This window comes from Mirounga angustirostris, unplaced genomic scaffold (genome assembly GCF_029215605.1).
Source record: "Mirounga angustirostris isolate CCGP_5_RB_7025 unplaced genomic scaffold, mMirAng1.0.hap1 SCAF_2, whole genome shotgun sequence".
Taxonomy (NCBI): Eukaryota; Metazoa; Chordata; class Mammalia; order Carnivora; family Phocidae; genus Mirounga; species Mirounga angustirostris.
In genome coordinates this window covers 41,996,312-42,016,107 of record NW_026991710.1, presented here as the reverse complement: position 1 = coordinate 42,016,107, position 19,796 = coordinate 41,996,312, and the positions used below count along the sequence as shown (strand labels likewise).

Sequence of the window (19,796 nt, the reverse complement as noted above, 5' to 3'; positions counted from 1 at the left end):
TATTCTTTATATCATATTCTCTAAGAGCCTCCAAATTAAAATGTTCGTAGAAATTTTCCATACCTTTGATTTTTTGTTTTTTGCTTTGTTTTTATTTGTTTTTTTTTGACAGTGACATCTTTGGCTTCTCACTCAATACCAAGAATGTTTTTTGAGCATTTGACTAACCTCTTTTCAATTTTATGCCATTTGGACCTTTCTTGATCTTCATGGTATCTTTATCCAATCCTTGCTACTTTCCTTGCAGAATATTACTACTGTTTACATTTCTTCTGACACTAACTAGTCTCTAATCCTCAAACAACATATAGCATGTGGCTTAAAATGATGCTCAGTAAAAGATGAATGAAGGCAAACTACATTTGTGAATGTAGTGAATTTGAAGTGATTTGTATGGGGTTAGGACCTTTTCATGATTGACGAAATATTTTCATGGAAAACTTAAAAAATTATAAAGCATTTAAAACGAAAATAAAATAATATGACATATCTATATGTACTCCCCACGTAGACTCAATGTAATTTATCCATTTTTAATATTTTTATATCCTTTTCATTAAAGAAATAAAACAGAAATAAAGTTGAAACATCTCTGATACTTATACCTTTCATTGCTCTGATTCTTCTTTTTTCTTTTCCAGAGGTAATCACAAACACGATTCCTTGTTTCTGTATTTTTATTAAATACTTATTTATCCATAAATAATACAGAGTATTGTGCTCTGGGTTTTACTTTTTATGTAAGTAATATTGTACTATAAATATTCCTAAACAACTTGTGTTTTCCTCTCAACATTCTATTTTTAAGATAATTCAAGTTGACATCTATAGATCTAGTTCATTTATTTGAACTATACCATACTATTTGATTATATGAATATACAACACTTTATACAATTCATATTGTTGTATAATTAAGCTATTCCATATTCGTGTGTGTGTGTGTATGTGTGTGTAGAGGGAGGGAGAGAGAGAGAGAGAGAAAAACAAGAAAGAATGTGGTCAATATTCTAGACCATGTGTTTTGGTATACATGTGAAAGAGTTTCTCTAGGATACATATATTGGAAAGGATGTTAGATTACTGACAATGCATATTGTTGAATTTACTAAATATCAACAAAGTGATCACCAAAGAGGTTGACCTAGTTGACCCTTCTGCTAGGCATGGATGACATTTTGTTTCCCCATATAGTGTCCAGTACTCAGTATTATCAAATTAGAACATTTTTTAATAGTGGGTCAGTGCTATTTCTTTATATAAGTTTGCAATTCTCTGACTACTGATGAGGTTGAGCATCTTTTATAGTATTTACTGACTCTTCAGTTTTCCTCTTCTGTCAATTGCTCATACTTATACTGTGCCCCTTTTTATCTATTGGGTAACAGAAAACTGTCTTACATCATGCAAATACTTCACTGTGGCTATGGTTTGTCTTCTAACTTTAATGCCAGTATATTGTACAAAAGTTTAAAATTTTAATATATTCTAACTAATTAATATTATCCTTTATGATTTGTACTCATTTGTGGTTTATATTAGAAATCTACTGGGGCGCCTGGGTGGCTCAGTTGGTTGGGCAACTGCCTTCGGCTCAGGTCATGATCCTGGAGTCCCTGGATCGAGTCCCGCATCGGGCTCCCTGCTTGGCGGAGAGTCTGCTTCTCCCTCTGACCCTAACCCCTCTCATGTGCTTTCTCTCTCATTCTCTCTCTCTCAAATAAATAAATAAAATCTTTAAAAAAAAAAAAAAGAAATCTATTTCTTTTTTTTTGTAAGATTTTATTTATTTATTTGACAGAGAGAGGAACAGCGAGAGAGGGAACACAAGCAGGGGCAGAGGGAGAGGCAGAAGCAGGCTTCCCGCAGAGCAGGGAGCCCGATGCGGGGCTCGATTCCAGGACTCTGGGATCATGACCTGAGCCGAAAGCAGACGCTTAACAACTGAGCCACCCAGGTGCCCCTAGACATCTATTTCTACCCCTGATTTCAAAACATATTGTTCTGTATTTTCTGCTAAAAATTAACTTTTGGCATTTGAAATTTTAATCCACATGGAATTTATTTTTGTTTATGGTATTATTCAGATCTAGCTTTCTTTTCTTCCATATGAACAGTCTAGTCTCCCCACGCTATTTATCGAATACTCCATTGTACCATAAATTACTTACCTAAGAGTCATTTTCCTCTTTCTCATGTTGGCAGAACACCAATTTGTTCCAGTGTCTACTCTTTTCCCAAATGATTCAGGCAAATCCTGATTGCTCTCAGAGTACATTGGCATTCTCATTTCCCTACCTAATGATTAGTTTAGCAGTTCAAGCCAAAGACAAGCAAAGAGTAGTTTGCTGGAAGTGTTTCTAGGGAAGATTTTCTTTTGCCCTGACAGAAGATACGTAATGAAGAAACAGTCTCTTTTTTCTGCTTCTTGATGTTTGAGACATGAGCATTTTGTGATAATGAAGGGAGCTCACTGAGATCCTGAGGAGGACAGGCAGAACTTGGATCTTTGATGACTTTGAACCTTAGCTCAAATATCTTGTTTTGTGAGATAATAATTCTTCTCATTTTTGAGCCACTTAAAAAATGTTGGTTTTCTCGGGGCGCCTGCATGGCTCAGTTGTTAAGCAAGCGTCTGCCTTTGGCTCAGGTCATGATCCCAGGGTTCTGGGATTGAGCCCCACACTGGGCTCCCGGCCCAGCAGGGAGTCTGCTTCTCCCTCTCCTTCATGTTCTCTCTCGCTATCTCTCTCTCTGTCTCTCAAATAAAATCTTTTAAAAAAAAGTTGGTTTTCTTATTTAGAGCCAAAAGATATTCATCTTTTTCCTATTGATATGTAATGTACTAAAATCCCATATAACAGTGAGTTTATTTCTCAGTTTCTAGTCTGTTTCAGTGGCCAGTTTATCTGTCACAGAATTAATACCACAATGTCTTAAAATCAGCATGTCCAGCTTATGATTTTCTTTCTAAGAGGGAATTAGATTTATTTGTGGGTATTTTAAAGATTTTAATACCGCTGTGAATTGAATTTTTAAAGATTCAATTTTCTGACTGTCCGTTGCTGGCATATAGGGAAACTCTTCACTTTTGCCTGGTGATCACATGTCCATCAACTTTGCATTGGCATTTGTGTTTGTTTCTTCCGTTCTACGCTTTCTTGATACCGCTTTCTTTTTAGTGCTCTGACCAGATACTAGGACACTCTTCAACAGAGGCAGTGAAAAGAGGCATCTTCATCTTATTCCTGACTTTAAAGAAAATGTTCTAAAATTTTACCATTAAATATTGTTTGCTGAGGGTTTTTTTCTTTAATTAAGCTTAGAAAGTTTCTTCCTAAACCTAGTTTACTGAATTGTTGTTTTGTTGTTGTTTTTTTATCATTCATGAGTGTTGAGTCTCATTTCTAAATTCATTATGAATTTTTTTAGATGGCTATGTAGGGTTTTTTCTCCCTTAATTGTTAAGTGGTGAATTGTATTTATAATTTTTTTAATGTTAAATAATCATTATTGCATTCCTGGATAAGTTCAACTTGGTCTTACACATACACACACACACACACACACACAACTGGATTTAGTTTGCTAACACTTAGCTATTTTCATTTATGCTCATAGGTGAAATTAGCATATAATTTTTCTTCATTGTGCTCTGTTGTCTGGTTTTGAAACAAAGGTTATGGTAGCTTTTTTAAAATCAGGGTAAGTTTCATTTTTGTATTTTCTGGAGCTATTTATATAAGAAAGGAATCACAGTTGCTCAACAGTGAAATATCTCTAAGGAATCATCTCAAATAGCTTTGTTTTTAGATTTAGATTTTTATTGCCAATTTAGTTATTTAAATGTTTCTAGATCTATTTAATTCTTTTGTTTCCTCTTGAGATTATTTTGGTAGTTTATATTAGCTTAAATCGGCTATTCATTTTTATTTTCAAATTTATTAGCATAAATTGATTCATAGGATTCTCATAAGAATTTAAATCTCCTTTGAATACATAGTTATATTCCATTTTTAAATGCCTCGTATTTTTAATGTGCTCACTTTGGTCTTATTTTGGTCAGTATTAGCAGAGTTTTATCAATCATTCTAAAGATTCAGCTATCTATCTCTGCATCTGTCGATCTCATCTGTACCGATGCCTATACCTATCTGTTTAAGGCCAGGAGTTCATATGAATGCCCCAATTGTTATCGAATACCACAGGGTTTCTGAAGAAACTTGACACAGTATTAATTCTAAGCCATCTTATATTTATAATTAATTGTTAGAATCCTGTTGCATATTAGACTGCCTCAGATGTGACCACAAGACTTGGTGTGGTTCTTTCAGCAAGTGGAAAGGAATAAAAACACTGGGAAAAAGAAGTAAGCATTTAAAATGCCAAAACCCTACTTTTATCTTAATTGCACATGATCCAGGCTAGCACTGTGCTCTCAGTCATTTCTGGGTCCTTGCAAGTTAGTGCTTTAGCATAGGCGAGCTTGTAGATTGGCCATCCTAATTGCTCTTTGTTTATGGCCGTGCTTACTTTATATGGTACACACTTATCCATTAGTGTAACAAGACCTGGTATACGGTGAACTGTCCCTTTTATGGACTTAGGTTTGAAAGTAGAGCATCTAAGTTTATTTTGAAGATGAGGGCGACTCCTAGCTTTTCCCCAAGAGCTTGAGAGCCACCTAGATGCAAATCTCAGCCAGCATTGAGAGTTGTTTATTTCTTTGGAGACTCATTTCCACCACTCTCTACCACGCCTCTGTCACCGGGACCTCAATGTTGACTTTATAACTAACATTATAGACAGTCTTGGTTAAGAAAAAGGAATTGGTCCTGAGAATCTATAATTAAACACAGGTTACTGCCTTTCCTCTACGCTACCATCTCTCGGTTTAGTGGTTTTGGCAATTTCATGACAAGTCAGCAACAGATCTGAGTACAATTCATAAGACTTACGTTTGGCTCAGGCTTCTGAAAATAACAGAAAGATAATGTTATGTGCTCAAAAGGGAAACTATTTTGAGTGTTGTTGGGAAAAATCTAATATTTATCAGCAGTGAATATGCTTTTAAAAACCAAAGGAGATAAAATATCTTCTCAACTCCTTTTCCTCTCCCTTATCTCCAAGGTCCAAAATCACAGTCTATGTTTTAGGCGTTTGGTACATGTGTGCTCATTAAAAGATAATTGTTTCTGTTTCAAGTTTAAAATGTAGAAAAGAGCAAATTTCACCTGAACATGGATACATTATGATTCTGTAATGAATGTATTCACTTGTAAGAGTAGCTTTTTTTTTTTTTAATCAAAGTATAGATTTACTTAATTTGGGTGGCATCCTACAAAGAATTCTCTTTTTATAGTACAGCAAGAAAGTTTCATTTAGTCACCTCTTCTAATTAGGATTAAATTGCCTACCTCATAGTGTTTGTTATTGTTAGGACTGAATAAAATTATATATGTGCATCACTAAGTACAGTGCTTGGCATGGAATAAGTGCTCAATAAATAGTAGTTATTATTTATTCTTTCAGCTGAACTAAAAATATTACAAATGCCAATTTATTTTATGCCAGCAATGCCTTTAACATACTCTCACCTAGACTTTGTTTTTCTAACTTAAAATTTGTTAACAAAAAATGAGATTGTTACTTAGAAAGATGTTGCTGCCTTTTTGTACTTACTGTTTGATAATGTTTCACATTTTTTCTATGTAAATCTAGATGTAAATCCCATTGTTTCTATAATACATATCTTTCTTTTTTTTATTAAGTTCAATTAGCCAACATATAGTACATCATTAATTTTTTTTTTTTAGATTTTATTTATTTATTTGACAGAGAGAGACACAGCGAGAGAGGAAACACAAGCAGGGGGAGTGGGTGAGGGAGAAGCAGGCTTCCCACTGAGCAGGGAGCCTGATGTGGGACTCGATCCCAGGACCCTGTATCATGACCTGAGCCGAAGGCAGACACTTAACGACTGAGCCACCCAGGCACCCAGTACATCATTAGTTTTTGATGTAGTGTTCAAGAATTCATTAGTTGCATATAACACCCAGTGTCTCCAATGCAAATCTGATGTTCTTATGCTAACTGTCACAAAGAAAAACTTTATTGACCATAATTTATTGTGGCTATGAAACAGTAGCAAACTCTGTGTACAAGAGGGAGCTGGGTTTATACTTCCTAAAAAACAGACCACATACATATGTGTTCTCTATCTCCAGATATTTCTTTAGGCAGAATTTATATTTCTAATTAAAAAATCCAACTTGGAAAGTGATTTTTAAATCAAATACAAATGAGTTACAAAGCCACTCAAGATAACCCAGGTACATGTTGCTTTAGTTTTAAATTCTACCTGCCTTTGAAATGAAAAGTAGGCATCCCATTTACTAAAAGTCAAAGAAGTTTCTAATGGGTAGAATGAGTTCCTTTTATGATAGACTAAATTTTAGAATATCTCTTCAATAACAAATCAGATTTCCTTAAGCTAAGTAAGTGTGTCTGCTTGTGCTATAACAAATTGGGGTTTACCTTCCCGGTCCTCTAGAGCTTCTATGTGGTCCCTAGCCTTGTGGCATGGCTTGGAAGCGTCATGCCTCATTTCAGTTCCATGCCTGACTTCACCGACACCCTGGGAGGTCCTGTTTTGTTATGAATTGTCACTTGCAAAAGTACTGGTGACATCATTTGGGTAAAGAGTGAGGTAAGAGGCAGAAAAAGATGATCCCCAAAGTCAGATCTGAGTGTCGTTTATAGATTAAGGCGATTTTTCATAGGGTTTTTCCTGAGAAGGAAAATTGGAGCATGTTTAAAAGAAAACCTCTTATTTCTTTCATACACTCTTCTCAGCAGTTCTGACACCAAACGTGTAGGGCTTTTCCTACACCAACCAATTCTCCAACTCTGGACTCCAACTGGATGTCCTACATTTCAGTCATGACACTAACTACATGGGCCTAGTGCAGACCCCCTGGGTTAGACGCCTTCCTTGGGTTTGATAATTTGCTATAGTGGCTCACAAAACTCAGGGATACATTTATTTAAGTTTACCAGTTTATTACAAAGGATATTACAAAGGATAAAAATGAACACTCAGATTAAGAGGTACATAGGGTGAGGTCTGGAAGGGTCTTTAGTGCAGGAGATTCTGTCCCCGTGTGGTTGGGATGTGCCACCCTCCCAGCATATCGGTGTGTTTACCAACCCAAAAGCTGTATACTTTAGGGATTTTTGTGGAGGCTTCATCATGTAGGGATGATTGACTCAGTATCTAGCCCCTCCCCTTTCCCTGGAGGATGGGGGATGAGGTTGAAAGTTCTAAGCTTCTACTCATGGCTTGGTCTTTCTGGTGACCAGTCCCCGGGAACTATCTAGGAATCTACCAAGAGTTACCTCATTAGAACAAAAGATGCTCCTATCACCCAGGAAATTCCAAGGGATTTAGGAGTTCTATGTATCAGAAACCAGGGTCAAAGACCAAATATTAGAACAAACGATGCTCCTAGCACCCCTATCGCTCAGGAAAACACAAGGGTTTTAGAATCTGTGTGCCGGGAACTGGGGGCAGAGACTAAAAATATATTTCTTATTATGTCACAGTGTTTTTCACAGTATTACATCAAAATGACTACAAAGGCAAGTATGAGAGAGCAACTAGTTTCCCCCATTCCTGATTTCCATGAGGAGGGGCTTTTCCTAGCCATGCTCCTAGCCTGCCTCTGACCCTTGCAGCCTCCTGTCTCGGGAAGAGGGGTGTTTTTTTCTGGTTAGCAAATTTGAGATGATTGAACGGGCTCAACCCTGCCTTTTCTCCTCTTGAGAGGGGCTCTGCCTATGGAGAGCACTGTGGTACTCAGCTCTTTCAGGACCAGAATCTGCCACCTTCTTTCTCCACTCTTCTTCCTCTTTAGAGCATGCTGGCAGCACGGAGCAGGTGCTGTGCCCTGGGTCTTCATGGGAGGGCTTACCGGGTCAGAGCTTGCCTCCGACCTGGAGGAAAAGACTGCCGGGTTCTGGAGCTCCAAAGGAACAAGCCAACGTGGCTAACAGACCTAATATTTTACCACCCAGGCTGGCCTTATATCATTAATAAAAGTGATGTTTGGGCTCATGCCTTTACTAAGGTCTGCTTTATTTCCCAACTTGTTCAGAACCATGGCTGGGAAGGGGGAATGCTATTTTTTTTGATGGCCCCCTTGGAGAGCCCTACAGTAATGAGCAGTTGTTTTGAATGAAATGTCTTAAATATTTTTGGAGAAGAGTTAAATGGAGATTTACCAGTTACCTCTTTGGACATTTGTATTAAGCAGTTGTTACAAAGAGGTAGGAGGGAGATTACGAAAACTTTCTTTTTTGATAATTAGGTTGAAAATAGCAATGGTAATTTTTCATTCTGAAAACAAAAAGGGGCAGATTTGGTCAGAAGAATACTACCATTTCTCATTGATTCTAAGATGTCTGTTTTTTTTCGCATTTTAGTATTTCTGAAATTGGGATGCATCCTGAAATTCATGGTATTTCTTAGTTTAATGGCAGTATTCTGTTTCTTGCTAATGGTGTGTGGTATCTTTAAGTCAATAAAATGGGGCTTTAAAGGTAGGAAGCAGATGAAAAATCCCCTAGATTTGGTGTCTCCCTGACTGCTGTATTGCGCATTGGGTTAAAATAGTGACATTGGAGTGGGCAGTTTGCCTTCACTGGCTAGGAGTATGACAAAGGGTTTGTCACTTGGGGTATTCATTTCATGTTAGCACCTTTTGTGAACTGAGGAGGTGGCTTTTTTTTTTTCATCAAGTCTGTGCCTAGTGAACTATGCTGTGAATACATCAAGATTATTTAAGTGACACTGAACTTTCCCCTAATCTGCTTTAGGACCAGGGATGGGTGCTTTGGGGATGACCTCTTGGGCTGGCACTATGAGGTCTTAGGTTAAGATTTTTCTCAGTGGATTCTTGATAGCTCAACAATGTGTTGACTTAGCTTGGGTCCCTATAGTGATATATAACTGTATAATATTTTAAATATAAAAACTGTGCCTTTAAATTGTTAAAAATCATGACAGATTATCTTAATTAAAATAAACCCATGATTGGGGCGCCTGGGTGGCTTGGATGGTTAAACGTCTGCTTTTGACTCAGGTCATGATCCCGGGGTCCTGGGATCGAGCCCTGCATCAGACTCCCCGCTTGCTTCTCCCTCTCCCTCTGCCCCTGCTGCTTCCCCTACTTGGGCTCTCTCTCTGTCAAATAAATAAATAAAATCTTAAAAAAAAAATAAACCCCTGATTAGTGTTTTAAAGCAACACTAATGTAAGAAATATAATTATTGAATTTGCTTATTTTTTACCTGTTTTGTATGTAACTCATTTTGATTAAAAACATGTGAGACATTTTATTCACAGCTAGTGATTACTTGTTTTGAACTAAAATTTAGTTAGAACAACAGACCTGAAATTAGTTAACTTTATTTAAGAAATATAAACACTAAAAAGCACTGTTTAGAACAAGTGAAAAAAATAACTTCCGAATACAAAGGTTGTATGGTCTCTCAACTTTCCTAACCATTTGCTTTGTTTATCCTCCTTTCTCTATAGATTGCTTTGTATATCCTCTTTCTCCTGGTTTTGGAGTGCTCCACATTATTCCTGGCTCTTAAGTATTAACTTCAGTATTGAATCATACATCTTCTCTTCCCAGGCACATCTGCACCCACACTCGAACACATGCGCACGCACACACACACACACACACACACACAAGCCAAGCCTTCCCTGAGTAGCTTTGTGCATTACTTTGTTTTCATTTTGCTTCTCCTTCACTGACGTGTTTTGGTTACACATTCAATGTCTTTCTTGCTAGACTGTAAGATAAGTGAGACTAGGGACTCTATTGACCTTGTCTGTGAATACGTCCCAGAATGTACATCCTCATTTTCATGCTTGCAATAGCAAGCTTAACTGTCTGCCTGTGGGCATTTGAGAAGTTTGTTATAAATATGGAGTTTACTTGCCACAGATTAGCACCTGAGTATGAATAAATACGAGCTTTACTAGAGTCAAAAAGTGATGCCTTATATGGACATAGAACAGAGGCTTCTTTATGTTAACACCTGTTCTGACTTCTTCCGGAGCACGTGGCCACCCACAATAATAAATACACTTCCCAGTCACCTTTGCAGCTAGGTTCTAGTGATGAGACACAGATAGAAGTGATGTGGGCCACCTTCAGGCTGTGCACGGAAAGGGTAGGTACACGCCTCTAACCCTTTGCTCCCACGTGCTGAAATGCAGCCAGGATGGCAGGAGCAGGCGTGGCCATCTTGGGTCATGACAGGAAGCTGTGTGTTGGAGATGTTTGAGCAAATGATGGAAGGTCCATGGTTGGTTTGCTGAAGATAACGTGAACACTGTACCAGCCCTGGATCACCTACCTGGACTTTATGTAACTGAGAAATACATTCCTATCTTGCCTAAGCCACTATAACTTTGGGTCTTTGTGACACTCGCTAAACTACGTTCTGATTAACATGGACATCTTTGGCTGCCGTTTTCATCACAGCAGCTTCTTCTGTGAGCCTTGTAATTCATTTTATGACCTCATGAGAAAGTAGTCAAAATAATGAATTGTCTCAAGGCCTGTCCTCTTAAATATCGCCAGGTTGTGGAGTATTTGGAAATAGTGTATGAGATTTAGCTCATTTTAATGCAACCGTAAATTGTTAGAGTTTTAAAAATTTCCAAACAAATTTGTTGAAAAAGTCACAGATGAAAGACATTTGGAATTAAAGAGATCTGAATAGACTAACATGTTGGTCCCTCAGGGGCTCACATGATTAGACTCTTATTAATTGACAAGACTTCTACCCATCTTTTCCCCCCACAATTCAGAACACCTGGTGAGACACTGTAACTAGAATAAGCTTTTCTGGTTCTCAGAAATATACATCATCTCTTCATCACTTTCTGTCTTCTCCCAGGGAAGCCCCTGCCTTCTAGTTCTCTGCCAAGAGAGGTGTCACTTCTGAGTGGTAGAGGGGAAATCAGCCGAGAAGCCTTTTTCAAAAGAAAATATTCTGTTCATTCCATGTAATATCAATCATTGAGCACGTGCTGTCTGCTGGACACAACCGAGCCATTCATGGTTTCTTGGATGTGCATGGTTTATTTTGTACTGTGGATTAGCTCTCAGGACATTAGTACCATTTGTGCCATCTCCAGGGATCTGGGACAAGATAGGATTTTCTGGGCGGGTCCGAGTACCTGAGTACTGCACTTACAGTGTTGCCTCTGTGAAAAAAGTAAGTCCTAGATTCTCATCAACCAATTTATAAATAAACTTTCAGAACTGCTGATTCAGATTTGAGCCCCATATAGCAGAGGTTGGACAAGTTATGAATTTGACTGTGGTCTTACTGCTCGTAGTCGGTATTGGAGCCAGGGTAAGACCTAGATGTGACTGATTGAAGCCATGCCCTTCACTACTGTGTATTGCTGGAATATTTGTCCTGGGGCAAAATGGCAAAATGACTATTGGCCACTTCTGTCTCACATTCCACTCGTTCTCAGGAATTCGGATGAAAAAGTTTTCAAAACATAGTAGGGCCTACATAGCCTGTTAATTAAATGTTCAGTTTATATGCATTTATTTGATAACTTTATATGCATTTATTTGCATATATGCATCTGTGAGTACTGAGATCATTAAAATGCTTCCTTGTCCACTAATTTATTTTTCCTTGATATATCTATTAATTTGGCAACCAGGTTAGATTTTCATCTTGAGTTTTACTCCCCAGCAAACCTTTTGTTGAAACCTTATGAGACTTGTACATTTCTCCATTAGGATACATCATCTTCATTTCACTTTTCTCTTGCAGAATATTTTATTTTGATGTTGTTCTCCTCTATCACATTAAAGTATTGTATTTTTGAATAATAAAAGAGAGAGACAAATGGAAAAACAGAAAAAAAAAACAAAACCCCACCCATGAATCTCTTGTTTCTTTGCCTAGGGAGGGCACATCGCCAGGTTTTGGAGTTAGGTGAATTTGTGCCAACCATTTGATTAGAAGGCAAGAGTCGAATATATAGGCTAAGTGAATGATCGCTTTTAAACTGGGCTTGCCTTAGAAGCAATGATATCATATGTTATTCCAGCTGCAAGCCAGAGTTAGTAATCAGGCAAAGTAAGCTTAAGGCTAACAATTTTGGTTCGTAGCATTTTGTGGGTCTACCAAAAAAGTTTCAAATATAGATTTATGCCAGTGGCCAAAGGCACATCTGGGTGAGTATTTGTTTGGTGAAAAACAAGGGCTACAACCATTCTGGTTTGTTTGACCAAAAGGGAAATAATAATGATCTGTGCTTCCCTGCGCTGACTGAATCTTCTGTCCCGAGCCACTCCCTCTCTGTTTGTACTATGCTGTCTACCCCAGTGGTTTCTGGGATTTTTTTTTCTTTTTTAAACATCTGGGCTCCTAAGAATGGAAGGAAAGAACACCGTTTAATTGATTTTTTTTAAAATGTTAGTCAGCCTTAGAGAAACCAAGTTTTGGTTAGGCTTTTTTCTGGCGAGGGACACTGTGAGGATTTGGCCAACCTGAGCACCTTGACTGAATATCTGTGCCTTGGTATCCGCCTCTGTGACTCCCATTCTTTACTTCGGAATTAAGGGACTCAAAGCAGGGTGGGATAGTGCTGAATGGAAGCTGCTCTGTCTCTTTTCCTCCAGAATGTGTTGGCACTGGAAGTGATGAAGGTTGAATGAGGAATGTCGCATGATCCAAATATCCTACAGTCGCACATTCTTTAGGGGGAGCACTGTATGTGGTTCTCTTCAGCACTGTCTTTCCTCAGTGTTTTCCAGTAGGGGCAGTGCTAGCTTATAATTTATGTCATTTTGTGTCTGTGCAGGAAAAAAAATCTACAGCTGGCCCATTATACACAGGTCATACCCTGTGTTTTTGATAGGAATATGTTCTGACCGCACACAAACACTGTTCTTACTTTTTTCAATACCTTGATTTTGAGCTCTTAAAAAAGGAACAAATGAGCAAAACAAAATTGCAAAAAAGTCTATTTCAAGAGAAAATATTTGTTAAAAATTGATAAATTACCAACAGCACCTGCCACATGGAGCTGTTTCTATTATTATCCACTCATATGATTTTGTTTTTAAAATCTTTATTGTGGTTTGACAAGAGTACAGAAGATTCCCTTTTGTACTTAGTCCATGTAAAGTTGGTATAGTCTTTTTTCCAGTGATGGTTTTGTTTTGTTTAGTGTTGCTGTTTTGTTTGTTTGATATATTACTAAGTGTTGGAAGTTTGTTTTTCTTGCACCATTTTGGATTCATAATATTTAAATAGAAAAAAATGAGGAAATAAAATTGGAAAAATTTGGGTTTCACATTCCTGGTTATTAACTCTACTGAAAAATATAGAATTTTTCTTCTTTCTTTTTTACTTTGTATTCTTTCACTTTAGTTTTGGTAGAAAAACAAAATATAAAAACATTACAAAACTTATACATGTAGAGTGTTTTGGGAGTAGAAGGAAAATACTTACATGCCTCTATCATATATATATATATAATATTGTTCGGTTTGTTTTGTTTTGTTTTGTTTTTAGGTAACTTTTGTTTGATGGATTTGTTTTCTTTTGCTCCTGTAGAGATTTTTTTAAAAGATCATAGCCAAAGTGAGAAAAAGGTATATTAGCAATAATCCCATAAATACAATTCTTTAGAGGAAAGCTGTCCATTTAAATATGATAAATACACTAACCAAGGCATATGTCACCAGCACTCTTTACTGACCAGAATAGTTCCTAGTGGCACCCACTGGATTAAATTCTTCTTACAAATAATCAGTATACTGATTAGGAAATAGACTAATTCAGTGGTTCCTTTTGAGCATGACAAAAGAATAGAGTAAAAAAAAAAAAAAAAAAAAGGAAAATACAGACCAAAGTTTATAAGCAAATATTTTGTTTTTGTAGGAATGCTAATGAAATGATCCCTAAATAGGGATTATTTCTTATGTAGGCACAACATAAAAGCCATCCTGCCATCCAACAAATATTTATTGAGCATCTACCAGACACCCCACACCATTCTTTGGCACTGAGGCTGCATTAGTAAATGAGAAAAACAAGGCCTCTGCTATTGTGGAGTTGACATTATGCAGTGGGAAGAGAATCTCTAAATAGTTAAATAATGACTGCAGACAGCACAAATTTTGAGCACCTGTTGGGTGTGACATAGCCAATTAATTGTTAAAAAGGACTTTTCAACAGATAAAGGATGTCTGTCTTAACACAGGAATGGTTTTTTTTTTTTTGGTGTGCTATAGCCCTGCACACATGCATCCATGATCACACATGTGAGTCATGGCGTGGCTTATGGTTCTTTGTGTCCATCTCCCTGTGCCACAGCTGCACCCAAACTGACAGAGCAGCATCTTATCATTTATGTATCCATGCTTTCCCTTCACCTGGAATATGCCTGACATACAAGAAACACACAGTGCATATTGGTTCAGTGAATGTGTAGTACCTTACCGTTAGTGAGGTGTTTTCATCTGGTTTATCTCAAAGTGATCTACACCACACCCATATAAGGGAATAATTTTATGGTAGAAGCATAGAAAGATGAAAAGTTTAAGAGTTTAAGTGACTATTTATGGTCAGGAGGAATATATGTGATTTTTATGCACCTGTGAGACAACCATGGGTCATAAGTAAACCTGCTTTAAGAACACGAATTTGACCTCAGATTTCCCTTCTTGCGAAAGGTCGTAGAGGATCATGTCTGTAACTTGGGTTTCATTTTGTCAAATCTATAAATCTCGCCAAAAGCTTTTATCATCTTTCTTTTGCCAAACCGCTCCCACTTTTATCTTTGAGTTTGAGAAACCATTCTGAAGTTTGTACAAGCTGATAGGACTGAAGTTATAAGATAGTTACTCCTCACTGCCGTCTCATCCACCACCACAGAGCTCCTGCTAGTGCCAGGGCTGCGTAGTAGCTTTACGTAGCTTACGTGCTTTATATGCATTGTCTTCTTCAAGCCTTACAATTCTGGGAACTGTTTTCCAGAAGAGGAAACAGAAGCTTGGCCTAGGTAAGGATCAGCCTAAGCTTCCATATGAATGGTGGGTGGAGCCTGGCTTCCATGCTGACTCTGCCTGACCCCAGAGTCCGTGCACTGAAGAATTATACACTGTCTTAAAAGGCTTGCTTGAAAAATAAGTTAAATAAAAGTCATCATCGTGCTACATATTTAGTAGAGGAGAAGCAGCTCTGCCTACTTATAAGAAAATCATCTGTGCATCGGTTTATCAGGAAATACAAAGTCAGGGTCATGATTTTTTATTTTTTGTAAAAATGATTCTTTGCTTTTGCTTTAAGAATAAATAATACACCTTTGAATGTTTTCCGGGGAGCAAGCCCCTCCAGTACACCTAATTTATTTTATTTGCCACTTTTCAGCCAGTAATGCATCTAGGAATAGAGGATTAGGCTCCCCGGTACAGGTTCCAAAGGCTGAATGTTCTAGTGCAGTCAAGTTTGACCCAAACAACAAACATAGGTTTTGAATTCTTGCAAGGGCTTTGTATTGTTATTTGCATTTTCTTCAGAAATCTCAGCCATGTTTATACATACCAACCATAGATTCTCATTGTTGGGAAGTGCTTTCGCAGTCCTCTTTGTAAGAATCCTCTCTATGGCAAAATTTCTCTATAGACAGCTTTTGTCGGTCTATTGTAGATCTACATTTCTTTCTGAACATTGGACACACAAATGAATTTTACTGTTTGCTTTGAGGGGAAACATAATCCAGACAGTGGACTATTTGCTTTTTTATTTAACCTCTTTATTTAAAAATGTATATTGGTGTTCCTCATATACAGTGTTCTTTGATTGGATCGCTTTTTTTACCAAACTTTTGTACTTAATTTTGTCATCTTTCCATCGCTGAAATGACAGTTGGTGTTCTTTTTTTTAGAGAATTTATTTATTTATTTGACAGAGAGAGTCACAGCGAGAGAGGGAACACAAGCACGGGGAGTGGGAGAGGGAGAAGCAGGCTTCCCATGGAGCAGGGAGCCCGATGCGGGGCTTGATCCCAGGACCCTGGGATCATGACCTGAGCTGAAGGCAGACGCTGAACTGACTGTGCCACCCAGGCACCCCCAATTGGTGTTCTTTTTTACAAAATTACTGAATGGTGATAGAAAGGATCTTTATTATTGAAGGACAAGAGATGTTCAACAAAAAGGCCAGAATCAGTGCTCACAGAGGTCATCCATACCAGCCATTTCTTAATTCTGGCAGCCAGATGCTCCATCATCTTCCTTAGAAAACAAAATGGTGAAGAAACATGAGGAGATCCAAGAAATCCTTTTTTTTTTTTTTAAGATTGTATTTATTTATTTGAGAAGGAGAGAGGGAGAGAGAGAAAAAGCACAAGAAGTGGAAGGGTCAGAGGGAAAAGTAGACTCCCTGCTGAGCAGGGAGCCTGATGTGGGTCTCCATCTTGAGATTCTGGGATCATGCCCTGAGCCAAAGGCAGACACTTAACCGACAGAGCCACCCAGGCACCTCCTTAACAGCTAGGAAATCTCTGAAATGCACCTCTCAGGGCTTCTGGTTTTTGATTAAAGTGATTAGGGGTAAATAACCAACAGCAAGATGGAATCACGTAACAACTGCACAGAGTGTTAAAATAATTTAGTAATAGAGGGGTTTTTGTAGGTTGGTTGGTTTCTGGTGGTAGAGGTGACTATTTTAATGAGATATTTAGCCATAGTGACCTTAATTTGAAAATCTGATTATTTCATTGTCCTCTGTGTTTGCACATGTTGTTTTCTTTAATTGGATCACTTTCTTTACCTATCCAGAATGCTTTCCTTCATCCTGCCTGTCCAAATTAGCTGCTTTTTCTGGATGCTTCCCATTATCTTGCACTGATCACCCTTTGTTTTTATTGCCTGATTTAGTTGTATCTTCTCAACTCTCTGAATGTGGGGATCCGATATGTCTTGTTTATCACTGTTTTACACCTGACACATAGTAAATGTTAAATAAAAATTTCCTCTCAACTTGTAAGTTTAATGCACTGTCAATCAGAATTCTAGAATACTAAAAAAATCACTTTAGGATTTGATGAAGTTATTCTAAAATATATCCAAAGAACTCCAAAAACAATAATGTTGAGTGAAAATTAAATGTCCAATTAAACCACATTATGATATTTATCAGTATTATGTATCAACATATATCAAGTATGTATCAGTAATGCTTATGAATATTTTCTAGGGTTTTTATGGTTTTGGTTTTCCTACTTACCCTTTTAATTCAGTAATAACCACTATCCTTCCCATCAAAAATAATTATTAATAATGTATTACTGCTACAAAATAATTCAGAGGCAGATACAAGGGTATTTTAGTAATTTATTAAATTCAGTGTATTTAATAAAATCAGAGATAAATGGGGAGTTATTACTGTATTAAAAGGGTAAATTAAATCCAAAAGAAATCGATGAAATTCTGGCAAGCGTATGATTTATCCTGAAGTAGGGAAGATCATTCCAGACATAAAAGCCATGGAATTAATCTCAAAAGGGGAAAATCACCAGATATGGTAACAATAGGGCTTAGAAGTTAAGAGAAATGACTTTAAGATCCCATGGTTCTGGATCTGAATTTTGGTCCCCAACACTTACTGAGTGATCTTATGGGAACTTATTTACTCATTAAGCCTTAGCTTCTTCATCTGTAAATTAGAGGGGATAATAATAATAGCAAACTCATTAAGCCTTTAGAATACACAGACTTATGTAAAGGACCTGCCATTTGCCAGTCACATAGAAAACACAATAGCCATTATTACCTTTAAAATTTTTACACAGGATACTAATAAATCAAAATCCCTATAAAAGGCAAACAAAATAGCTGAAGTATTGCCATAAAGACAAAGATTATTATACATGACATGTGAAGAATCCATTCATGTGGGTAAGAAAAACATACTTGTTCAACAGAAATGGTTAAAAAAAATGTGGCCAGCCGTTTTATAGATGAAGAAATAACAGTGGCTAATAAGATATGAAAAAAGTGTTTACTTTTCCTAGTAATAAAAAATGTAAACTCAAACCACATTGAGAAGCAATTTACCACTTCAAATTAGCAAGGCTTAACAAATGATAATTTAGTGTTGGGCATAGCTTAATGGTGTAGCTATCAAGAAATACTCCTCTTGGTCTGCTCAGCGGGGTGTCTGCTTCTCCTTCTCCCTCTGCCCCTCCCCCTGCTCTCTCTCTCTCAAATAAATAAAATCTTAAAAAAAAAAAAAATCTTCCCTTTTTCAAAAGGTACCTGTAAAGAATGTGAACAGACAAGCCACAGAGTGTGAATAAATTTGCAATATGTGTAGCCCTTAAAGGATTATAGTACAGCACATATAAAGAACTCCTACATATGGACAAAAGACACTCAGGCATGTCACAGAAGAATTAATAAGAACAGTGGTTATGGGGCGCCTGGGTGGCTCAGTCATTAAGCGTCTGCCTTCGGCTCAGGTCATGATCCCGGGGTCCTGGGATTGAGCCCCGCATCGGGCTCCCTACTCAGCGGGAGGCCTGCTTCTCCTTCTCCCACTCCCCCTGCTTGTGTTCCCTCTCTCACTGTGTCTCTGTCTGTCAAATAAGTAAAATCTAAAAAAAAAAAAAAAAAGTGGTTAAACAGATAAAAAGATACTCAACCTCATTAGAATTCCAAGGCTGCAGTGAGATTCCACTTTACAGTTATTTAGATTGGCAAAAATTAAGATGTCTGTTGGCAAAAATTAAGGTATCAACAAAACCAGTGTTGGAGAGGATGTGAGTGACTTGGAAGTCTTAATCTGCTGCTGGTGAGGGGGATAAATGGATGCACCTGCTTTGGAAAACTGGCATTAACTTGTAAAGTTGAACATTCTCATATTCTGTGATCTAGGATTTCCATTTGAGGGAGCTCTAGAGAAATTCTTACAACACTCTTCATACTAATAAATATCTTGGAAACAAACAAACAAAAAAAGAAATACTCCTCTTGGGAGAATGAATTTTGTGATGGCACTTTGGCAATATATGACGAGACCCTTGAAAAGGTTTATACTTTTCCTGATAATGAATATTTTTAATGAGGTCAGGAAATGTTAATCCTATAATGTTAGTAGAAAAGGTTTATTTATGTGGATATGAAAAACAAAACTGCATTTATAGCGTGAACCCAGCTCTGTTAAATAACAAGAAAAAAGATGTAGAGTAAAGGGAGGTTAGGTACTTAGACAAAATTAGAAAAGAAAGTGGGAAAAGATATGAAAATGATTATCATTGCTTTCTCTGAGTAGTGGGTTTTCCAGTTATCTATTGCTGCACAGAAAACTACCCCAAAGCTTAGTGGCTAGATTATAATTTTGTGTGGCAGGAATTCATGCAGAACTCAGCTGGGCAGTTCTTCAGCTCTACATGGGAGGTGGTGAGGTGACTTGGTAGCATTCAGCTGGTAGAGGGGCTGATCTAAAGGGCCCAAGATGGAGTCAGTCACGTATCTGGGACCTGAAGGCAATAGCTGGAACAATGGGCTCAGTTACAGTGTCTACCCGTGGCCTCTCCAGCATGGTGGTGTCAGAGGTGGAGGCTCAGATATCCCAGAGAAAGTGTTCCAGAGGAACTGGTAGAAGCTGCAAGACTTCTTATTCTTGGAACCTAGCCTCAGAAGTCCCGGAACATCACTTCTACTGACCAG

At 37.5% G+C, this 19,796-nt stretch overlaps 1 protein-coding gene across 2 annotated transcripts in view; it reads left to right on the top strand.

The window, feature by feature from the left end:
* The window catches only part of SCFD2 (sec1 family domain containing 2), a 434,776-nt gene that overhangs the window by 106,289 nt on the left and 308,691 nt on the right, over positions 1-19,796 (top strand). The window lies entirely within an intron of this gene.